Source organism: Emys orbicularis, chromosome 1 (genome assembly GCF_028017835.1).
Source record: "Emys orbicularis isolate rEmyOrb1 chromosome 1, rEmyOrb1.hap1, whole genome shotgun sequence".
NCBI classification, from domain to species: domain Eukaryota; kingdom Metazoa; phylum Chordata; order Testudines; family Emydidae; genus Emys; species Emys orbicularis.
In genome coordinates, this window is record NC_088683.1 from 23,725,727 (window position 1) to 23,745,628 (window position 19,902).

At 39.2% G+C, this 19,902-nt stretch overlaps 1 protein-coding gene across 4 annotated transcripts in view; it reads left to right on the forward strand.

Annotated features, from left to right (window-relative positions):
- CACNA2D1 (calcium voltage-gated channel auxiliary subunit alpha2delta 1) overlaps positions 1-19,902 on the forward strand; it is a 677,013-nt gene that overhangs the window by 494,044 nt on the left and 163,067 nt on the right. The window lies entirely within an intron of this gene.

Consider the following 19,902-nt stretch of genomic DNA (forward strand, 5'->3'; position numbering starts at 1 on the left):
GGAGAGCAAAGAAAAGATGAAAGGTTTTGAAAACCTGACCTATGATGTAAGGTTAAAAAACTGGGCAAATCTAGTCTTGAGAAAAGAAGCTTGAGGAGGGACCTGATAGCCTCCAAATATGTTAAGAGATCTGCTATAAAGAGGACGGTGATCAATTGTTCTCCACTGTTCTCACTGATGGTTGGACAAGAAGTAATGGGCTTAATCTGCAGCCAGGTAGATTTAGGTTAGAAATTAGGAAAACCTTTCTAACTATAAGGATAGTGAAGTTCTGGAATAGGTTCCAAGGGAGGTTGTGGAATTGCCGTCACTGGAGGTTTTTCAGAACAGGTTGAACAAACAGCCATCAGGTGTGGTCGAGGTTTACTTGGTCCTTTCTCATCACAGGGAGCTGAACTTGATGGCCTCTCGAGGTCCCTTCCAGCCATTCTATTCTATTCTATTCTATTCTATTCTATTAAAATACATTCTTAAACTACCCTCATCACTATAGTATCTGATGTTATGTAGGGATAATTCTTTCTCTCATCTTCTGTTTGTGGGGGAAGGGGGAAGAGTATAAAGTTTTTTGTTTGGTATGGATGGGTTGGGTTGATTTTAAATCTGTACATGCTGCTGGGTTTATATTATAAAAGGCAAGGTTGAAGAAGTTGAAGTTTCCTCAGAGCTGATAGCTTTAAGTCCAGATACATTCAGTAGTTCATATTTAAGGGCTAGATTGTGATTCTACTTTCTCCACTAACTAAGGAGCAAACCGAGGTAGGAGTACAATTCACCTTCTAACTCAACTCCCACAGGGAAGTAATTTACTACTGGTCTAAAGCGGTAGCATATAACTTCCCCCTCCATGGTGACTAAACAGTGTTGGCTGGCCCATTGGATGGGGGGAAAAAATGAGGCTCTACCCAGTTGCTGTCTCTGCCCTCCCTACAGGCTTGTATCAGCAGTGGCTGCTCTTTGCAGTATGGTGGGACTTGATGTAAAGAATCCAGAGATCTCCAAATCCTCCTATGATTATTTATGACTGGAAATGCTTGCTGCAAGTCATGGCTGACCATTTTACTAGTGATCCAAAATGTATCTAGTTGTAATGCACTGAAAATGTAAAATGTTACCAGTTTAAAATGAAATGTACTAACCCTCATAGATCATCCTGTAATTTGCTAGCAGATATTTTTCTAGAGTGTCTCTTACAATTATTCCCCCATGTCAGAAATTTTGGAACAGCAGCTTAAACATGAAGTTAACAAGTTTGGCTAGCAAAAGTTTCAGGCTAGTGAAGTAAGATGGCTAAAACATTTAAGTGACATTTTTCACTGGCAATTTTAATTCCTCAGCCTTCTAGTTACAAACTTATCCTTATCAAAGCCATTCTTGCTCGTAGACCTAGGATATGTCTATACTACCCGACGGCTCGGCGGGCAGCGATCGATCCAGCGGGGGTCCATTTATCATGTCTAGTCTAGACACGATAAATCGACCCCCAAGCACTCTCCCGTAGACTCCTTTACTCCAGCGCCACGAGAGGCGGGGGAGTAAAGGAAGCAGTCGACTCACCTCAGTGAAGACACCACGGTGAGTAGGTCTAAGTATGTCAACTTCAGCTACGTTATTCACATAGCTGAAGTTGCATAACTTAGATCGATTTCCCCTACTGCCTTAGTGTCACAAACCTAGTATATACAGTATCCCTTGACAAAAGTGTACTATTAAATAGAAGCATCTTTCACCGAGCTAAAAAACCCAACCAAACAAACAAAAAAAATCTTTGTTAGCAACCTTTAACTTCTATAGAAAGAAGGCACAGCATAAACTAGGTTAAAAGGGGGGAGATAACAAAAGCTCACAGGCAAGTATAAAAAAAGGAAACATTAAGAGAGGGTTAGATATTGGGAAATTATAATAGGACCATAGGGACAACAAGAGGGAAATCAGTGGGGGAGTCTCCTCGATATCTTAGGTCATGTCTCCACTATGGACCTTACAGCAGCACAGTTGTGCCGCTGTAAGGTCTCCTGTGTAGTCGCTCTATGCTGGCAGAAGAGAGTTCTCCCACTGGCATAATTAAACCACTCACAATGAGTGGCGGTATCTATGATAGCATCTTCTACCGACATAGCGCTGTCCACACCAGTGCTTTGGTCGGTGAAACTTATGTTGGGTGGGGGGTGTTTTAAAAGTTCTAGCATAGATAAAACCTTAGATGTCTGTACACAAACTCAAGGTGTATGGGGAATAAACACGAAAGAACTGGAAGTATTAGTACATAAGCTAAATTATGATTTAACTGGCATTAGTTAAGACTTGGTGGACTTGATAACTTCTCGAGATCCCTTCCAACTTAATGTTTATATGATCCTATGATTCTGTAATAGTATGTGTGAAATTAGGGCTTGTTGAACTCAGGCTGTATGGGGATCTGGTAACAAAGAGGTGGACAAGAAAGTGCTTATTTACAAATATCTGTCTGACAGAATGTAAGCTAAATCTGAGAGAGACTCATACAAAACATGTATTATCAAGCAGTAGATGAGACTGCAAGGGAGAAAGGAAAAGGTAAACAGAGAGATGGAAGGAATTCAGTGAATATACATAGAGTTTTCTTAGTTATTAGACCCTTTTGTGCACAATACTGTCAAACCTACAGCCATAGGCCATAAAGTCATGGGACCCTCCTACACTAGTGTAAAGTTTACCACCCATGGTCCAGGGAAAAATGCTTGCAGACAGAACTCATTGGTGACAACTTGAGCCATTGAGTTAATCAAGATGTCTCAGTTTCTTTGTTGACCCTGTTTGGGACATATTGTGGGGTTCCTTCCAGGGTGGATTTGATTTAAATCAGTAGTCAGGAAGACTCCATTAAATCATGGATTTCTACATAAAAGTGCATTCTTGTTGGTTGTTATAACTTTAATGCATATTCTTCATAACTCAGAGATAGATGTAGGTTTCATTTTTAGAAGGTACACCCTATACATTTCTAAAGTGATTTATTTTGAAAACTTTTCAGATTAGTTTTACAGCTATATCAAAAATGAATGATTGGTTATTTCATTTACCAAAGGTAATTGAAACAGATATGTATGAAGTCATTGGGAGGTGAACTATCTCCAATTCAACAGGTTAATCATTAATATTTGGAGGATTTTCTTGCCATGTTGTATTAGGTGGAGAACATCACCAGACAGACATTTAAATTGTTTTATTTAACTAAAACAACAACGTTATGTAGTCTGGATTTTTTTCTTCAGCAGCAAACATATAATATTTTAACAAAACAAGCATATGAATTTTTGAATTTAAACAGTCAAGTTTTTTTTAAAAGCAGGTTTGTTTTTATTAAAATTGTTTTTAACTAAAATAGTTAAATGATTTAAAAAAAAATCGACTATGTCAGCCATGTCAACATTAGAAACTTAAAATATTGGCTTCTGCAGCTAACTCAGTCATCTTCACCTTCATTTTCCTGTTTGTTCATAATCTGGAAAAGAAAAGCAAACTTTCCTGCTTTTTCAGGTCCCAAACGGTTTCTCAATTTGGAATGAATTAGTCCAAAGGAAGAAAATATTCTTTCTACACCGGCACAGGAAGCTACTGCTGTTAAAAGTGAGATTATCACTTCAACAGTCTCTGAATCCAAGTGCTTAAGTGACTTCCACCAGTTCACTGGTGTGACTTTCTTTAAAACATCATCAGCAAACATATAGTTCTTGAATGATTCACCCTTAGCTCTGAAGTTTATTATAGTTGGCATTATAGAGGGATGGTTGCTGGATGTCCATGTCATAGCCAGCTCCTCTTCTTCAGCAGTTAAGGTTTGACCCTGGTACCAAGTATTGAGAATATTTGCAAGAAAATGAGCTGGAGATATTGCTTGTCCCATTCGTTTTTTTAATGATTGTAATTTAACTCTGTCATTTCTCTTCTTAAGATCTCACTCAGTTCCTTCCAAATTTCAACAGCATCAGCAATAAAACCACTATTTCCCTGCATTTTGTTCAAGGCTACAGAAATAGGCTTCAGGGTACTCAGCATGTGTTCAACATTTCTCTTAAGCCCAATGTTGAGAACTTTGGCTGTGACAGTGCCATCTATTTTTTCACAATTTTGTTCACAAATTGTCATCAGATTAGGCCAGTTCTTGATATAGTGCTCAAAACAGTCCACTACTGAGTTCCATCGCATGTCTTGTGGGAGAGTTAGATTGGTTCCTCCCACTTTTGTTCAGAGCAGCTCCTGCAAAGTGGTTGTTACGGAAGTATTTTGCAGTTTCAACAACGTTAGCCTTTATTTCTGGAACACTGAAGTCTTTGGCTAGAAGGTGCATCAAATGAGCACTGCAACCCTATGTTATTGGCTTGGGACTCTCTTCACTCTCTTCTAAATAATTTCTTCTCATCTTGGATACATTTTCAGCATTGTCTGTGACCAAGCTGCATACTAAACATTTGAATTTTTTTTCACAGTTTGTTATAGGTTTTACTGCTAGTTCTTGTAAGTATTCTGCTGTGTGTGCATTTCCTGATGTATCCATTGTTTCTGTAAGGAAGACATTCCCTTCTTCTGTTGTCACACAAGCACATACAACAGGATCATTGTGGACATTGCTCCACCCATTAAGACTCAGGTTAACAATTTTACCCTCTAGACCTTTTGCACAGTGCTCAATTTCTCTTTCATACACTTTATCCAGCAATTTGCCTGCAACATCTGCTCTGTTGGGTGGACTGTATCCTGGTCTTAATGACTGAACCATGTTAATGAAGTGTGGGTTCTCAATCATTCGGAAAGGAGAGTTTGTTGCATAAACAGACCAGGCAATTTTTGCATCAATTACCTCTTTTTGTAATCTGCTAGTTCTTATCACAAACTTATCTATGGCTGTTTCTGGATGATGGAGGTTTTTTTTTCTTTTTGCTACAGGTGATATACTGTCGCTATGTGACATACATGATGTGACTGAAACACTATCATTGGCAAATAACTATAGAAACTATAGAACTCTGAAACTATAGAAAATGATAGTGATCTTGAAGGTGGATAGTCTTCAGAATCCTATATGTTGAGGATAGATTCTCCTAAACAAAATAAGTCAATGCAGTTATTTAATTATTATTACACATCTACCTTGATATAACACTGTCCTCTGGAGCCAAAAAATCTTACCACGTTATAGGTGAAACCGCGTTATATCAAACTTGCTTTGATCCGCCAGAGTGCGCAGCCCCTCCTCTCCTCCCCCCGGAGCACTGCTTTACCGTGTAATATCCAAATTCGTGTTATATCGGGTCACGTTATATCGGGGTAGAGGTGTACCAAACTGCTCATTTAGTATTACTCATTGCATTCACTGATACTCAGTGCTACTTTAAAGGTGAAATTGTAAAAGGAAGATCTGCCTATTTCAGCTATTTATTTTTTATCACAACTGCATCTAAAATGATAGAGTAACAACTATATTTTTTGCTCAAACATGAGAATTCAAGAATAGTCCAGAAGGAAGACAGGCAGTCTTTAAGAAAGAAGTATGAAATAAAAAAGTTTATCATTGTTTGCATTTTGCACGCATGCCTGTCTTACCCACAGGTAGAGGAATTTCATTAAAATATTCCCCAACTGGATCTCTTTTATGGCCTGCTGCCATTATAGGTTTTCCCTTCTAGTGAGAGAACGATATGGTAGATCTCAAATCAATGAGTGCTACACTCAGAAAGACCTCAAGACTTCTGGAATATGCTGCTCAAACAGTTTCACTTTTGTTTCTACTCCCTGTCCCTCCCTTCTCACATTTTTCTCCAGACTTCTTCTCCTTGTCCAAATCTATTCCACCTCCAACAATCTTCTATTCATTGAACTTTTTGAAACTTTGCACTTTTAGAGAGAGGTAAGGGATTGACTCCGTGTACACAAATTTGTAGAGGGACAATAGGGTTGAGGTCTGTTATTTCTCACCTCTATCTATTTATTTATTTATTTATTTAATACATTTTTGCTGTTAACAAGCAAGTTATCACTGGAGACAAATCCACAGTTTGAGAACTGCAAAACTAAGCATCTCTGAAGGTATTTTCTAGACTGAGCACTGAGTCCCATTGGGTAGATAGAAAGATTAACCTAAATAATCTATACAGAAGCCCCTGGAACCCCATAAGATTGGGTCACTAATCCATGAACTATTGGAACTCATTGACAAAACTTTTCTTAAACATTACATGAATATATTGTCTCATACTATAGAATTAGAATTTATAATCCCTATTCCATGATGAAATATCTTTGAGCTATAATGTATCTTAATTAAAACTATCATTAGATAGGATTTTTTCCTCAAAAAGTATTTTATCAAAAAAATCTGATTTAAATAAAAAAATTTTTTTTTTATTTTTTTAAAAAAAATCATTGATTTTTTTATCCACCCTGGTTCCTTCCTTTGAACAGGAAATCTCAATCCTCTATTCCCTAACACATTCCACAAATATACTTCCTAACAACCCTGGGTTTTGCGGGACTGTCCCGCTTTTGCCCCCTCCCCCCCTGCAAGTCTCCTGTTGAATGGATTCCTGTCCGACGCGGCTGTCTGGGTTCAGCTCCACACACCGGGCATTGTGACTCAGCCCCTGGTGCACAGGGTCACAACACCACTGCATCCCACCCGTCCCTCCTGATTTTTCACATTTGCTATCTGGTCACCCTATGGGGGCTGAGAGAGGGCAGAAATACTCATACATTTTGAGACATTGCCGCTACCTTCCCTAAGACCACAAGAGACTCTTTCCTGACTGCCTTCCTTCCCTGCTGCTGCAGGGCTGAAACAGCAGAGACCTCAGTAGTGGTTTTAAATTATTAGGCTGGGGATAGAAGTGGGGGAGAATTCATTGCTTATAAGGGGTTTTACCCATTTTGCATATGTGCAAAATAAAGGATGTGCTGATTAAAATATCACCACCATGGACATTTGTCATTTTTCTAAAACTTGGATGTTTTTGTTTAAATTTTTGTGACCAGACCATTATTTTGTATAATTTATTCAGACAAACCCTATGCCCACTCATGGAGCACTACTAGAAGCAGGCATTGGGGAGGAGTGGGGAAGCTGGTTTCACTGTAGCACTTCCCTAATTATGGCGCATGCTGAGGTCCTGACCAGCCTCTGACACAACGTACAACATCCTTAGGGCTGCTCTAAATAGCAATGGCATATAACAGCCCTATGTGGTCCACTACACTAACAGAATAGCCTGTGGACACATCTCTTGCTGCCCTCTCTGTTGCACTACCTGGAATGACAGCCAGTGCCCTTCCCATATGAGGGGTATCCTGTGGGGATCATGTGTCCATACCGTAGGGAAGGATCATAGCCACAGTGTTTATGTGTAAGTCAGTAACAGTGTCCTATTTAATATCATGTCAAGTCCTAAAATATCATGTGATTGGCTTAAAAATCACGAGGTTTGTTTGGTTTGGGTTTTTTGCCTTCTGGCTTTTGAGCCTTCATTGTGTATTCAGGTGTCATTTTCATGTACAGTAGAACCCCGTTTAGCTGAGCCTCCATTATCCGGTTCTCCATATTAACCGAACTAGGGCTGACAGCTGGAACAACGGATGGCGGGGCTTGGATTTGTGTCAGCCCCAGGCGGCGGGGCTCCTGCTGTCAGCCCTGGGTGTAGGGTCTCAGGCTTCAGCTGAAGTCTGAGCCCCACTGTCCGGGGCTGACAGACCAAGCATCTGACAAGCTGAGCCCTGTCCATTCTCTGAATTATCAGATCTGGCCCCTGTCCCAGTTAGATTGGATAAATGGGGTTCCACTATATTTTCCACAGCCAGAAGAGTGGCAGATTTACTTTTATTTTTATTTTTTTCAATGAAAGCTGATATCCTCACCTAATCGGTTTACTCCAAGTTCTGGAGTTTGATGAAAAACACCCAATATTATAGACTTTTGATAAAATTGCAAGTTGGCGACACTGTCTTTTAGATGTTTAGGATACATTTGTGGATAATTGAAAGAGTTAACTTCAGAAATCACCATTTAGAGAAAATGGCACTGATGAGGCTTAACATTTACATTGGGAGTATCTTGTGTCTCCTTACTGAATTATTAGTTCAGCTCACAGAATTGCCTCAAAAATTGCTCTTAGATTTTCTTGTAGAAACAGTGGTTAAAAGTTATCCCCACCCACACCTACACCTGTACCTGCTAAGCCATGTGCACCTTTTATTCTCTATTATCTGCTTTGTCCCAGTTGTCCATACCTTTGTGGCCTCCAGATTGGATTATTGCAACACACTCTTTCTGAGATGTGGCTTGAACACCAATCAAAAGCTACAGAAAGTCCAGAAGGAGGTTACCTGCTTCCTTACCAGTTTAAGCAACAGGAAATATATTACACCAAGACAGCACAAGTTTCCTATTTACTTCCAGGTCCATTTCACGATTTTTATTCTGACATATAAAGGCCTACATAATGAGAGTCCTGGATAAGCTGAGAGGCCAACTCTCTCCCCATGTGCCACCATGGCAGCTGACATAATTTTGCTACCAGTCCCTAGATTTGAACATCTGAGCTTTCTGAGTGGAAGGCCTTCTGCTGGATTTCCCCATTTATCCAGAGCTAGAGCCTGTTGGCTTTCCTAATATGATGTAAGGCTGCTCATTTTTCAGGCTTGTGCCTAATGCAGTCTTCATGGGAATGGCATATGTGTGGATGATAAGTATCTTTCAACAACAAGCTGGCAACAAGCAAAACATTACCTTTCATTAGCTTTACGCTTTCATCTGAAAGCCTTTAAAATGTTCAATGTCCCTTATTTTTCCTCTTTTTGCTAAAGTAACACATCTAGAATGGGAAAATTACGTCTTGGATTTCATTGAGATCCTTTATCCGATTTTGCTTTGTTTTTACTAACTAGAGATTAGATGTTGGATGGGAGGAAAGAGGGATTGTCTGCCATTGAGTTTTGGGAGGGTTTCAGTTATTCAGTTGATCCTGCAATTAGTTCCATGTGGGCTGCACTCACGTAGAGCTTCACTGACCTTAGTTGGATTCCTTGCAGACAGAAAGGTCCACACTGACAGAATAGATGACAGATACTAAAGCTGTTCACATTTTATGTGACATCTATCCTGCTATCTAATTTCACTTCTGGGCTGTAAAAAGCAACTGCCCAAAAGAACAATTAACTATAGAATTCTTGGTAGATTTAATGGAAATGTAGATGCAGACCATCTATTTTCCCTTGTAATGTCTTTGAAATCCTTCTTAATTACAGATGTAATTGGGATTATAATTGTTAATCAGTGGGTCAGTATAATGATGCTATGGGAAGCACATTATTTTTGCTTTACTAATTAGTAATTAAACTCAAGAATTAGTTTCTTTATATGGCCTTTGCTGAATGCCTTATTAGTCATTTCCTCACCTTCCGTTTTGTTTATGTTGTTGCTCAACGGATAAGACCTTTAATAATGGAATTTGTTATGTTTTGGACTTCAGTCAAATAAACCAGAGGGAAGCATTTCTCTGTAGTTAAATATGATGTACAGGTGTTTGTGCTCATGTTACGAGAAACAGTTTAAGAAAGGTTGGCTGCACAGCATTGCTGAGAAGAAAGACTAGATTAAAGCAAACTCTCAGTTCTGATAAGTGATTAACCATGTGAAATAATATAGACAGCAAAACTGAATCAGCTGTCCCAGGAGAGTGCCTTAGATGCGATTTATCAGTGTTATACCAGAAAGAGCCTAGAATAGTATTCTTGAGAAAGCGGAGAGTCTCAGGTTTCAATTAACAAAGGGGTTTCAATGACTACCTCAAGAATACTATTTTATTTAACAATTGTAGCAACAACTTAATGGATGAAGCTACAATCAGAATTTTACTCAGAATCCTTAAACTAACTGTCTGTCTCCAGGACTCTCTGTCCTCTACTTCCTGTTAGATACCTGCTACAAGAAGGCAGTATGTCCTAGCTAGGTAGCTTCAGGAAATTCTGAGTGCTTGGTAAAAGGATTGGCAGTTCCTCTGGCAAGAATATCTTACCGCCTCTGCTCTACTCACTTAATTCATCCCAAAATGTCAGACAGTCCTGAACAGCCATCAGAACGTGTCATGTCTCCATGGCATAATTCAGTCTCCATAATTTTCAAACTACTTTAAAAGGCTCCAGGATGATGAGAGCTATCTCTGTCTTACTACTGAAATGATAGGAAGGTGGGTTAGAGAGACTGGCTACCTGCACAGTTTCCTAGTTTGAAGTTGGTATTTTTTAAGACAAAAATGTCAGTCTTTGCTGACCAGCTGCCTAGTTATAAATTAGCTGTCCGCCTGCCCTCTCCATCCTGCCAAGACTGACATCCGTGCTTAATTTTACTTTCTGATGTAGACCCATTCAGTAAAATACTGGGCTCTTATATGGCATTTTCATCAGTAGATGTTCAAGAGCTTTACAAGGGAGGGAAGTATAATTATCCCCATTTAACAGACGGGAAACTGAGGCACAGAGTAGTAAAGTGACTTGCCTGAGGTCACAGAGCTAGGAATAGAAACCAAGTCTCTTGAATCTCAGTCCAGTGCTCTATCCAGTAGGTCACACTCAAGTTACTGGGACTACTCACATATTTAAAAGTATTTATGTGCAAAAGACTTTGCAGGATCTGTGCAGCCTTAGGGCAGGGAAATGGGAATCAGGACTACAGGGTCCCTTCTGATCTCTACCACTGGTTCACACTGACCACACAGATTTTAGCCTCATTGCCTCAGTTTATTCATTTTAAAACAGATATAAATATTTACCCATTTCCCAATGGTAATGAGAAATCTTATTAAATAGATTAAAATTCGCTCTCAAGTCCTTACGGTAATGCCTTTGGGATACTGGGTTCTCCTTATGTAACTAAATGGTCAATAGATTTTAATGGGAGAACAATATATGTAAGGAAAACAGAGTGCTGAAGATGAGTATCTGGAAGGATAAGTTTCCCCTTAATGTGTGTGTGTGTAAAGTGCTCTGAAACTCTCTGCTTAAAGATAACCAGATAAGAGCCAGTCTTAAGTTTTTTAAAACATTGAGGAAAAAAGTTATTTTGAAAATCTCTCCAGATGTCAATGGAAGCCTGTCTTTCTCAACTACTGAGGCTTTCCCTGCTAAGGCAAATTAATAATGGAACAGCTTTAAAATCAATTTCTAATCAAATAAAATGGTATCTCTCTAAATGAAGGACTTGCTGTGCACAGCTGCTCTTATGTTAACCATTAATGCCAAGTAATAGTTTTGCCATGATATTGAACTCTCCAAAGAAAGTCATTACTGTAGCAGATAATAGGAGACTAGAAAGTCTGAAAAATCCATATGAAATGAATCTGAAGCCTTGCAAAAAGAAAGTTTAAGCGAGAACTTTGTGGGCTTTTTCATACATCTTTGTGTAGCTGACATTTCCCTTTTTACAACTGGAAATATAAAGGAGACTTTAGAGAGAGGAACATGAATGTTCCAAGTGTTTCAGCTTGTAAATTATCAGTGCAATTAACGTTCTAGTCAGAATGGCATCATCACACAGAGAATGAGTCTCCATCTGATCATTATTCACTTTATATTTTTTTAATGTCTGGAAAGAAAGGCCAAGGACTACAATGTTTGTTGCTTTTACAATGTTCATGATACAGACATTTTAACGATTCACGTAATTGGGTCTCATATTTCTAAAGCTATCATGTTGAATGCCAGCAGTTATGCAAGCAAGCCAAGTCAATCACATGAAAGCATTTTAGTTCTAGTAACAAAATGTTCACATCATGGCCAGTCCCCATATATTATATGGAAGGTAACACTGCCACAGTGCATTTATCATTTAAATAGAAACTTCTGCAGTTAATATTTATGAGAAAAAACAAATGCCAACGAAGATGTCATCTTCACTAATGACATTAAAAAATGTGAGGCTTCTTGTTGAAGTACTTTACAACCTCCAAACCTATGGGTATTCTTACCCCATTCAGCATTGTATTTAGTTCACAGATATAAATAATCTCAGCTACAAATGCATGTGAAGGATGAAATTCACTTTGCCCATATAAAGACAGAAATATTGGGTTCCATGCCGGTGATTTGGCGGGAGGTGGTGGGCTAAATACATCCCCAACCAAAGGCAAGTTACAGGGCTGCACCCACAACCGCAGACCCCCCTCTCGCTCCTTGGGGTGTTAGGAAGACTGGGCCTGTGGAATCATGGATTTAGTCACCCCTGTCCTAATGGAAGCCTTCCCTAATGCAAACCAAATTGCCAGGCTGTTTGGGGCTGAAGTAGAGCCAATCCACACCCAGACAGGCATGAGATGCTAAGGAATGTGTCCTCACTGCTTACCCTCTCTTTCATCTACTCAAAGCAAATTTGGGGCTTAAGTAGTAAGGAAGGCTTTGCATGGGACAGTCTTTGCCAGGGTGACTTTCACCTGGAAAAAAAAATTAAAAAGCCTTTGCCCATGTAAAGTAGTTTAGCAATGGGATTGCCCACTGTAGCATAAACATTGCTTGTGTTGCTGCAGTCTGTGATCTCTTTCCTGTGTTCACTTGTTTAGACAATGTCATTTGCTAAAAATAAAGAACCGTGGAGAAGTGTTCTCTCTGATACTCACAGACAGAGACTTTTCAACCGTGTGTGAGTGAGAGGGTATTTTGTTGTGAATACTGTATAGTTATCTTAAATATTTCCCCCAGAGAACTGGATGGAGTCCCTTCCACCATCTCTCTGCCACAGATTCAACTCTTCACCACTGGCGGCGCCATCTGCTTGGTCAGGGCAATCCCATGTCTCTTCTCCATAACCCTGCTAATTGGCAGCGGTGCCATGTGTGTCAGCAAGAGGACTGCCCTTTAAATTGACCTCCTTTCCCACTCAGTCCCCCAGTTCAGCCTGGGATGGACTCCTCACTGCTGGGTGACCATTTCACCTCATCTTGTAACTTTCATTGTGAGTTTTCCGCCTCTGCAGTTGGCTGTTACAACCTACTCAGACAAGAGGTCATTCACTCAGCGGCAACAGATGATCTCCCTTGCCTTTTCACTAGTCAAAAGGATTGAACACCACGGTTTTCATGACATGGAGATTTGGAGAGCTGGGGAGAAGGGGCAATCAGTTGTTAGGGTGTGGGCTGTCTGATCTCTGCTGCGATGGGCATGGAAAAACTGGGTAGGAAGAGCTTATTTTTCAAGATATAACTAGGTATTAAGGTCACAACAGTCACACTAGTGTTATGTGGGGGTCTTGAAGTACTTTACAACCTCCAAACCTATGGGTATTCTTACCCCACTCAGCGTTGTATTTAGTTCACAGATATAAATAACCTCAGCTACAAATGCATGTGAAGGATGAATCTACATCAACGTACAGAGTACCAACTCTGTGGTTCGTGATGATTAATGCAAGGGCAGCGGCTAATTAAATGACAGTCATCTATGATTTTAATTATGGATAAGGCCCCTGACTTTGCATGTATTACTGAAATCTAGCTGGATAACACTGCTGAGCCACGGTTGCACCAGCTGACTCCAGGTCGGTACTCATTTTAATGTAAGTAGCTTAGGAGATGGCTGTTGAATACAGTTCACTGTCAGTGTAGACAGTCTCACATTCCAAACTTGAATTCGTTTGAGTCTCTTCACTTGATATAAGAATTCCTGTTAAAATGGGAATAGTGGCAATGTATAGGCAGCTATTAATTGTACCTCAAACTTCCTGTCTTGGTAAGCCAGTTGTATCTAGCCTGGCACTGGTGGTCGCCTAGGCATATTTTCCTCCATGTTGTCAGCCCCAATATGAACATTTCTTTAAGAAAATGTAAAATGCAATTTCCGTTAAAGAAATAGCTGTCTGATCCATGTTCAATAAATCATCTATTGATGCCAAAATCCTTACTAATTATTAACCCTTCTAAAATTTTTCATTTTGGGGAAAAGATTATTTAAATTAAAGATAATTTGGGCAACAATGATTAAGAAGCTTGTGGCAAAATAGACTTGGTGCCATCAAGGCTTTAATAAATACATTAAAATACAGTATAGTCATAAAATAACTCTGAATGCAACACGGAGAGGAAACAGAGAGCAAAAACTACAGAGTCTGAAAACCATATAACACACAAATCACCATACAGTATAGCAAAACCTATTTTATTATAAAATTCAGATCCATTTAATAGAAATTCAACAACTGGGTTGCATATACATCCACATTCACCCTAAGACTCTCTAGTACCTAAACTTCCCCCCGTAAGGTTACTTTCATTTTAAAGCCTGTAATCTCCATTTCAGTAGTCAGAAAAGTAGAAGTTTCCCACATGCTTAGCAAACAACAAAACAACATGAACAAATCTTGCTTGAAATGTATCCAAACCTTCATCTCCATATAGGGTGACCAGACAGCAAGTGTGAAAAATCAGGACGGGGGTGGGGGGGTAATAGGAGCCTATATAAGAAAAAGACCCCAAAATCAGGACTGTCCCTATAAAATCGGGACATCTGGTCACCCTAACTCCATAATGCAAAGATTAGACAAAGAAGGGATATCAAATCAATATGATATAAAGTCTAACAATATGCCAAAGAAGAACCACCTTAAATGAGAGCATGACTAAAATATATTGTATGCAACAAAAAACCCTGCAGTGCTGACATAGTTCAAGGGTAATAGTATACTACAGTGAAACATAAAGGTATGGGTCTTTAATGCACTCTACAAGTCAGATTCTAGTGTATCTGATTAAAATGGGTATTTAAATCAATTGATTTTTATAAATGAAACTAAATGAAATCTTGAATGTTAATAATGCTTTTAGAAGAATTATCTAACGTCTTGTCACATCACTTACTTTTATATTCAACAGACTTGGAGCCATATAGGGTACATCTACACTGCAGAAAAAACCCCACATCACTGAATCTCTGAGCCCTGGTCAATTGACTTGGGCTTGCACACTCAGGCTGTGGGGCTAAAAACTACTGTGTAGACATTCGGACTCAGGCTGGAACCCAAACGTGTACACTACAATTTTTAGTCCTGCAGCCTGAGCCCCACAAGCCGGAGTCAGCTGACCCGGGCAGGTCTTGACCATTCCGCAGGTCTTTCATTGCAGTATTGACATGGCTAACCAAAATGCAGTTCTTCTTATTAACATGAATGGGTGTTCAGCATACAGATCCAGGGCAGCATGCAGCCCTTAGAAAAGAACATCCCTTCTAATGAAGTTTCTATATAATCTGAATCTATCTTGACATAGACAGCATTTACAAGCTTTAAATACTGATAAAATATAGATCGGGCTCAATCAAATTCAGATCAACGCAGGTGACATGCCGTCAACAAATTTCAGTTACATAATCATTTAACTACCAAATAGCCCTTTAATTCCTCAATTTAACAAATAACAATTTTAATAAGACCCCTTAAATCTTAGGTTGTAACCAAAACAGCAAACAGATTTGACACCACTGAAACCCACCAACAATTAAAATGCCTAATTCAAGGGAGATAATTTGAGATTAATTAATAATTCAGTCATGTTGATTTCGTGAGGTTAAAGCAGGATTTCAGTACATTTTTGGACTGAATGAGAGACTATTTTGATTAAATGCTGCAGTCCTTAACTCAGGGCCTAATCCTGCAAACACTTACTACTGGGGTAGGTGTAGTGCTCACTGCTAGAAGAAGCCTCATAAAAATCAATAAATGTATGCCTGGCAATAAGCACTACACCTCTGAAGTATTATTATTGTTATTGTCTGCTATTTTTGTTACTATATTTATTAATTTATTATCTTGCTCTTATAGAGCGTTTCATCAGTAGGTCTCAAACTGCTTTACATAGGAGGTAGTATCATTATCCCCATTTTATAGATAAGTGTTTAATTAGTGTTTGTACAATTTAATCCCAAGCCAGGTCTCTGGCAAAATTCTCTCTCACTATCTTCACAGTTACAGTGTAGAGCTCATTGAATTTTGCTTGAATCGTAACCACTGTGTGTGGCTTAATGGGGGGGTTTATCTAAACCAGTTGACGGCATATCATTAATTGTGCCAAATAAAAGGGGGGGAGCGAGGGGGGGGGCGTTGAATCTATGCACATTGGCAGGAAGGTGTAGAATTTGAAGTTTCATGTTTACTTTAATTCTGGCGCATAAAAAAAAAAAATTGCAGAATGTAAAGTCTTTAGTGACTTTGAAGGGTATTTGATAGGAACATTGAGGGAAAAAACATAAATGTGGGTAAAGCCAGCATTTTAGGGCAGAAAGCCGAAGCCCCACCACGCGGGACAGCAGTCCAGGGCCCTGAACCCCAGCCCACGGGACTGAAGCCAAAGATGGAGCAAGTTAGCTTCGAGGTGCCCCCTGTGGCGAGGGGCCCCGGGCAGTTGCCATTCTTGCTACCCCTTAACGTCAGCCCTGTTTTTTATATGGTGGAAAACAGTTGTTGTAGCACAGGTGGGCTGTGGAGTTTTTATAGCATTGTGGGGGGCGCCTCAGAAACAAATAAGTTGAAAACCTCTGATGTTGGAGACCCAATTCAAGTCCCTGAATTAAACCTGGACCTCCCTCATCCTTACTGAATGCTCTAACTCCTGGGGTAAAAGTTATAAGGATGGAAGTAGCACCACCACAACAGTTTTTTGCAAGAAAAAATGTAGGTGCATAACTCCAGAACAGGCCTGAAGGCTGCGAATCCCAAGTGGAGATATGTGCCTCCCTCTACCTGGGCTTAGGTGACACTTAGGCCACAGCCCTCTCTTCGGCATTTCCTACTGTCTAGTTAAGGCATGTCTCTGCTCAGCATGCTGGCCTTTCTGGATCCCATTCTTAGGCCTCTAACTTTCCCCATGCTTTGTATAGGGAGCCTGGGAGCCTAACTCAGGGCTGTGGATTCCATTAGGCCGCAGAGCGCCTAATTTTAGGCATTGCAGCATTGAGTGAAAGTCCTCTTGTCAATAAATCTACATGCACTGTCTATTCCTCTGGAGCATCCAGAATTTTTGGTTTAAAAAAGAAATAATTGTCACTTAAATTATATTATCATTTTCATGAAATGAAACATTTAGCTATATCTGGGCGAGATCCTCGGGTAGTTTAAATCAGCATAGTGTTATGGGCTTCAGTGGAGTTATGCCAGTTTGCACGAGCTGATTCTGTAAAATCAGGGGTCATACCCTATGACCAGAGAATTGCTAATATAATACCTATTTTTTAAGAAAGGGGGAAAACGTGATCTGAGAAATTACAGGAAATTACAGAAATTACAGGTTGACTTCAGCTGTATTCAAAGTCTTGGAACAAATTTTGAAAGAGAAAGTAGTTAAAGACAGAGAGATAAACAGCACCTGAAATAAAATACAACAGGGTTTTACAAAAGGTAGATCATGCTAGACCACCCTGATCTCTTTGAGAAGATAGCTGATTTTTTAGACAAAGGAAATGCAGTAGATCTAATACACTTCGATTTCGGTAAGGCATTTGATACAGTTCCACATGGGAAATTGTTTGTTAAACTGGAGAAGATCTGGAGGACCTTGAAAACTGGAGTAATAGAAATGGGATGAAATTTAATAGGCAGAGTGCAAGGTCATGCACTTAGGGACTAACACATTTTTTTGCTGTAAACTGGGGCCACATCAGTTGGAAGCGACACAGAAGAATCAAGACCTGGGTGTACTGGTTGATCACAGGATGACTATGAGTCACCAATGTGATGCTGCCATGAAAAAGGCTAAAACAATCCTAGGATGCATCAAGCAAGGTATTTCCAGTAGAGATAGAGAAAAGTTTTTGCCATTATACAAGGCAAGACCTCTTTCAGAATACCGTGTACAATTCTTGTCTTCCATATTTAAGAAAGATGAATTCAAACTGGAACAGGTGCAGAGAAGGGCTACTGGGATGATCAGAGGGAAGGAAAACGAACCTTATGAGAGGAGACTCAAGGATCTTGGCTTGTTTTACCTAACCAAACAAAGGCTGAGGGGAGAGATGATTGCTCTTTATAAATACACCAGAGGGATAAATACCAGGGAGAGAGAGGAGTTATTTAAGTTTAGCATCAATGTTGACACAAGAACAAATGGACATAAACTGGCCATCAACAAGTTTAGGCTTGAAATTAGACAAAGATTTCTAACCATCAGAGGAGTGAAATTCTGTAAGAGCCTCCCAAGGGGAGCAGTGGGGGCAAAAAACCTAACTAGCTTAAAAACTGAGCTTGATAAGTTTATGGCAGGGATGGTAATTGTGGGCATCAGTACAGTTTGATTTTGTTTGTATTTTGAATTACATTTTGTATGTGTGCCTAGGATATATAATTTAAATAAACCTAAATGAATAAATTAAATACAAATTTCTCAACTCCAAGAGGGAGTATTTCAAGTAAGAATCTTCAGATCAGATTTTAATAAATGAATTAGTCTGTGTGGGTCACAAAACGTGAAATATGAAACTAGATATAATCAACACTAAGCAAACACAAATTATTGTTCCATCAGGGCATCAAAATTAATGAATTGCTGTTGTCCTGTGTGTTAAGTCTTTGCATATCTCAGTAAATGCTGCCAAACTTGCTGAGAAATTTGAAGTCCAGTCATTCTTAAAAATAATACTCACTCAGACCTGGAAATTTCATGTAGAGAATATGAAGTTCTTTGCAGCTGTTGTGGTGTAGAAGACTGTGCTGTGTGTTTTCTCTATGAATCAAAGTGGTATATATTTTTGTTTTTATGTTTTGTGGGTTGCACCTTGTGCAGGTGTTTGTATTTGGATAGTCAGATGCCAATGCAGACAATGGTCATTAACAATATAGAATCATTATACTCCTTTATTAATTGAATGCACAGTAACTCATATCTGGGTTCTCTATGTACATTGGTATATAACTGCTTTACATTTAGCTTTTGTGTAGAGATGAGCCCAACCTACAAAGCTCAGATTGGATATGAACTTACCTAAAGTTCAGAGAAGTTTGGAACTGAATTCTTGGATCAGGTTCACCTTATCTTGTATGTGTGTTTATACTTTTAAAGTTCTCTATAATTATTTATTAAACACCAATAATGCAATTGGTGCTGCGTAAATAACAATATGTGTTCCCTGCCCCAAGGAGCTTACTCTTTAGTTCAGACAAAAATAATATATGGCCTATGTTAAAAATGATAGTGGTCATTTTAAAAAGACTTAGTGGAAGTCAATGTGACTTGAGAGATGTGAAAGAGGACAGAGAGACTATTTGAAATTTTGGAAAGGGAGATTGTCACAAGCATAAAATCTAATATCATCAGGAGGGACAGAACTCCTTTGTCCATCACATGAAGATCATCATCCCCGACTTTACTCAGAGATTGGTCCTATTATTGGTACTCAATAATAAATAGTGATAATGTTGATGGTACATTTGATCATGGGTTGTTGGTAACTAGTTATTCTGGATTTATACTGTTGTACCTGACATCAGAATTTGTCCCAAGTATCTTTATTGCTTTGCTTAACCACTTGAAGGCTCTCCAGATTCCAAAAGTGCAGAGAGATAAATTATTAATATCTCTATCCTCTGGAAATAGCTTGCCTCGATCTGTTTGTGTAGAGGGCAATGGGGCTGATGTATTACAAAGATTAAGAATCTTCCTGATTTCTTCAGATTTCCCTATTCTGCAGTTTTGCAGACCTTGATACTTTAGTTGCATGTCATTTTCAGGATACTTTCATTACATATCTGATTCCTAATCAGGGATTTCAGCCAAAGCCCATTTAAATCAGTGGAAAGACTCCTGTAAACTTCAATGAGCTTTGAATCAGGCTTGCATTTCCAAAGACCAGAATATTTTAAAAAGTTTGTTTTATAAAGTATCCGCTTGTCCTAAAAGATTATCTCCA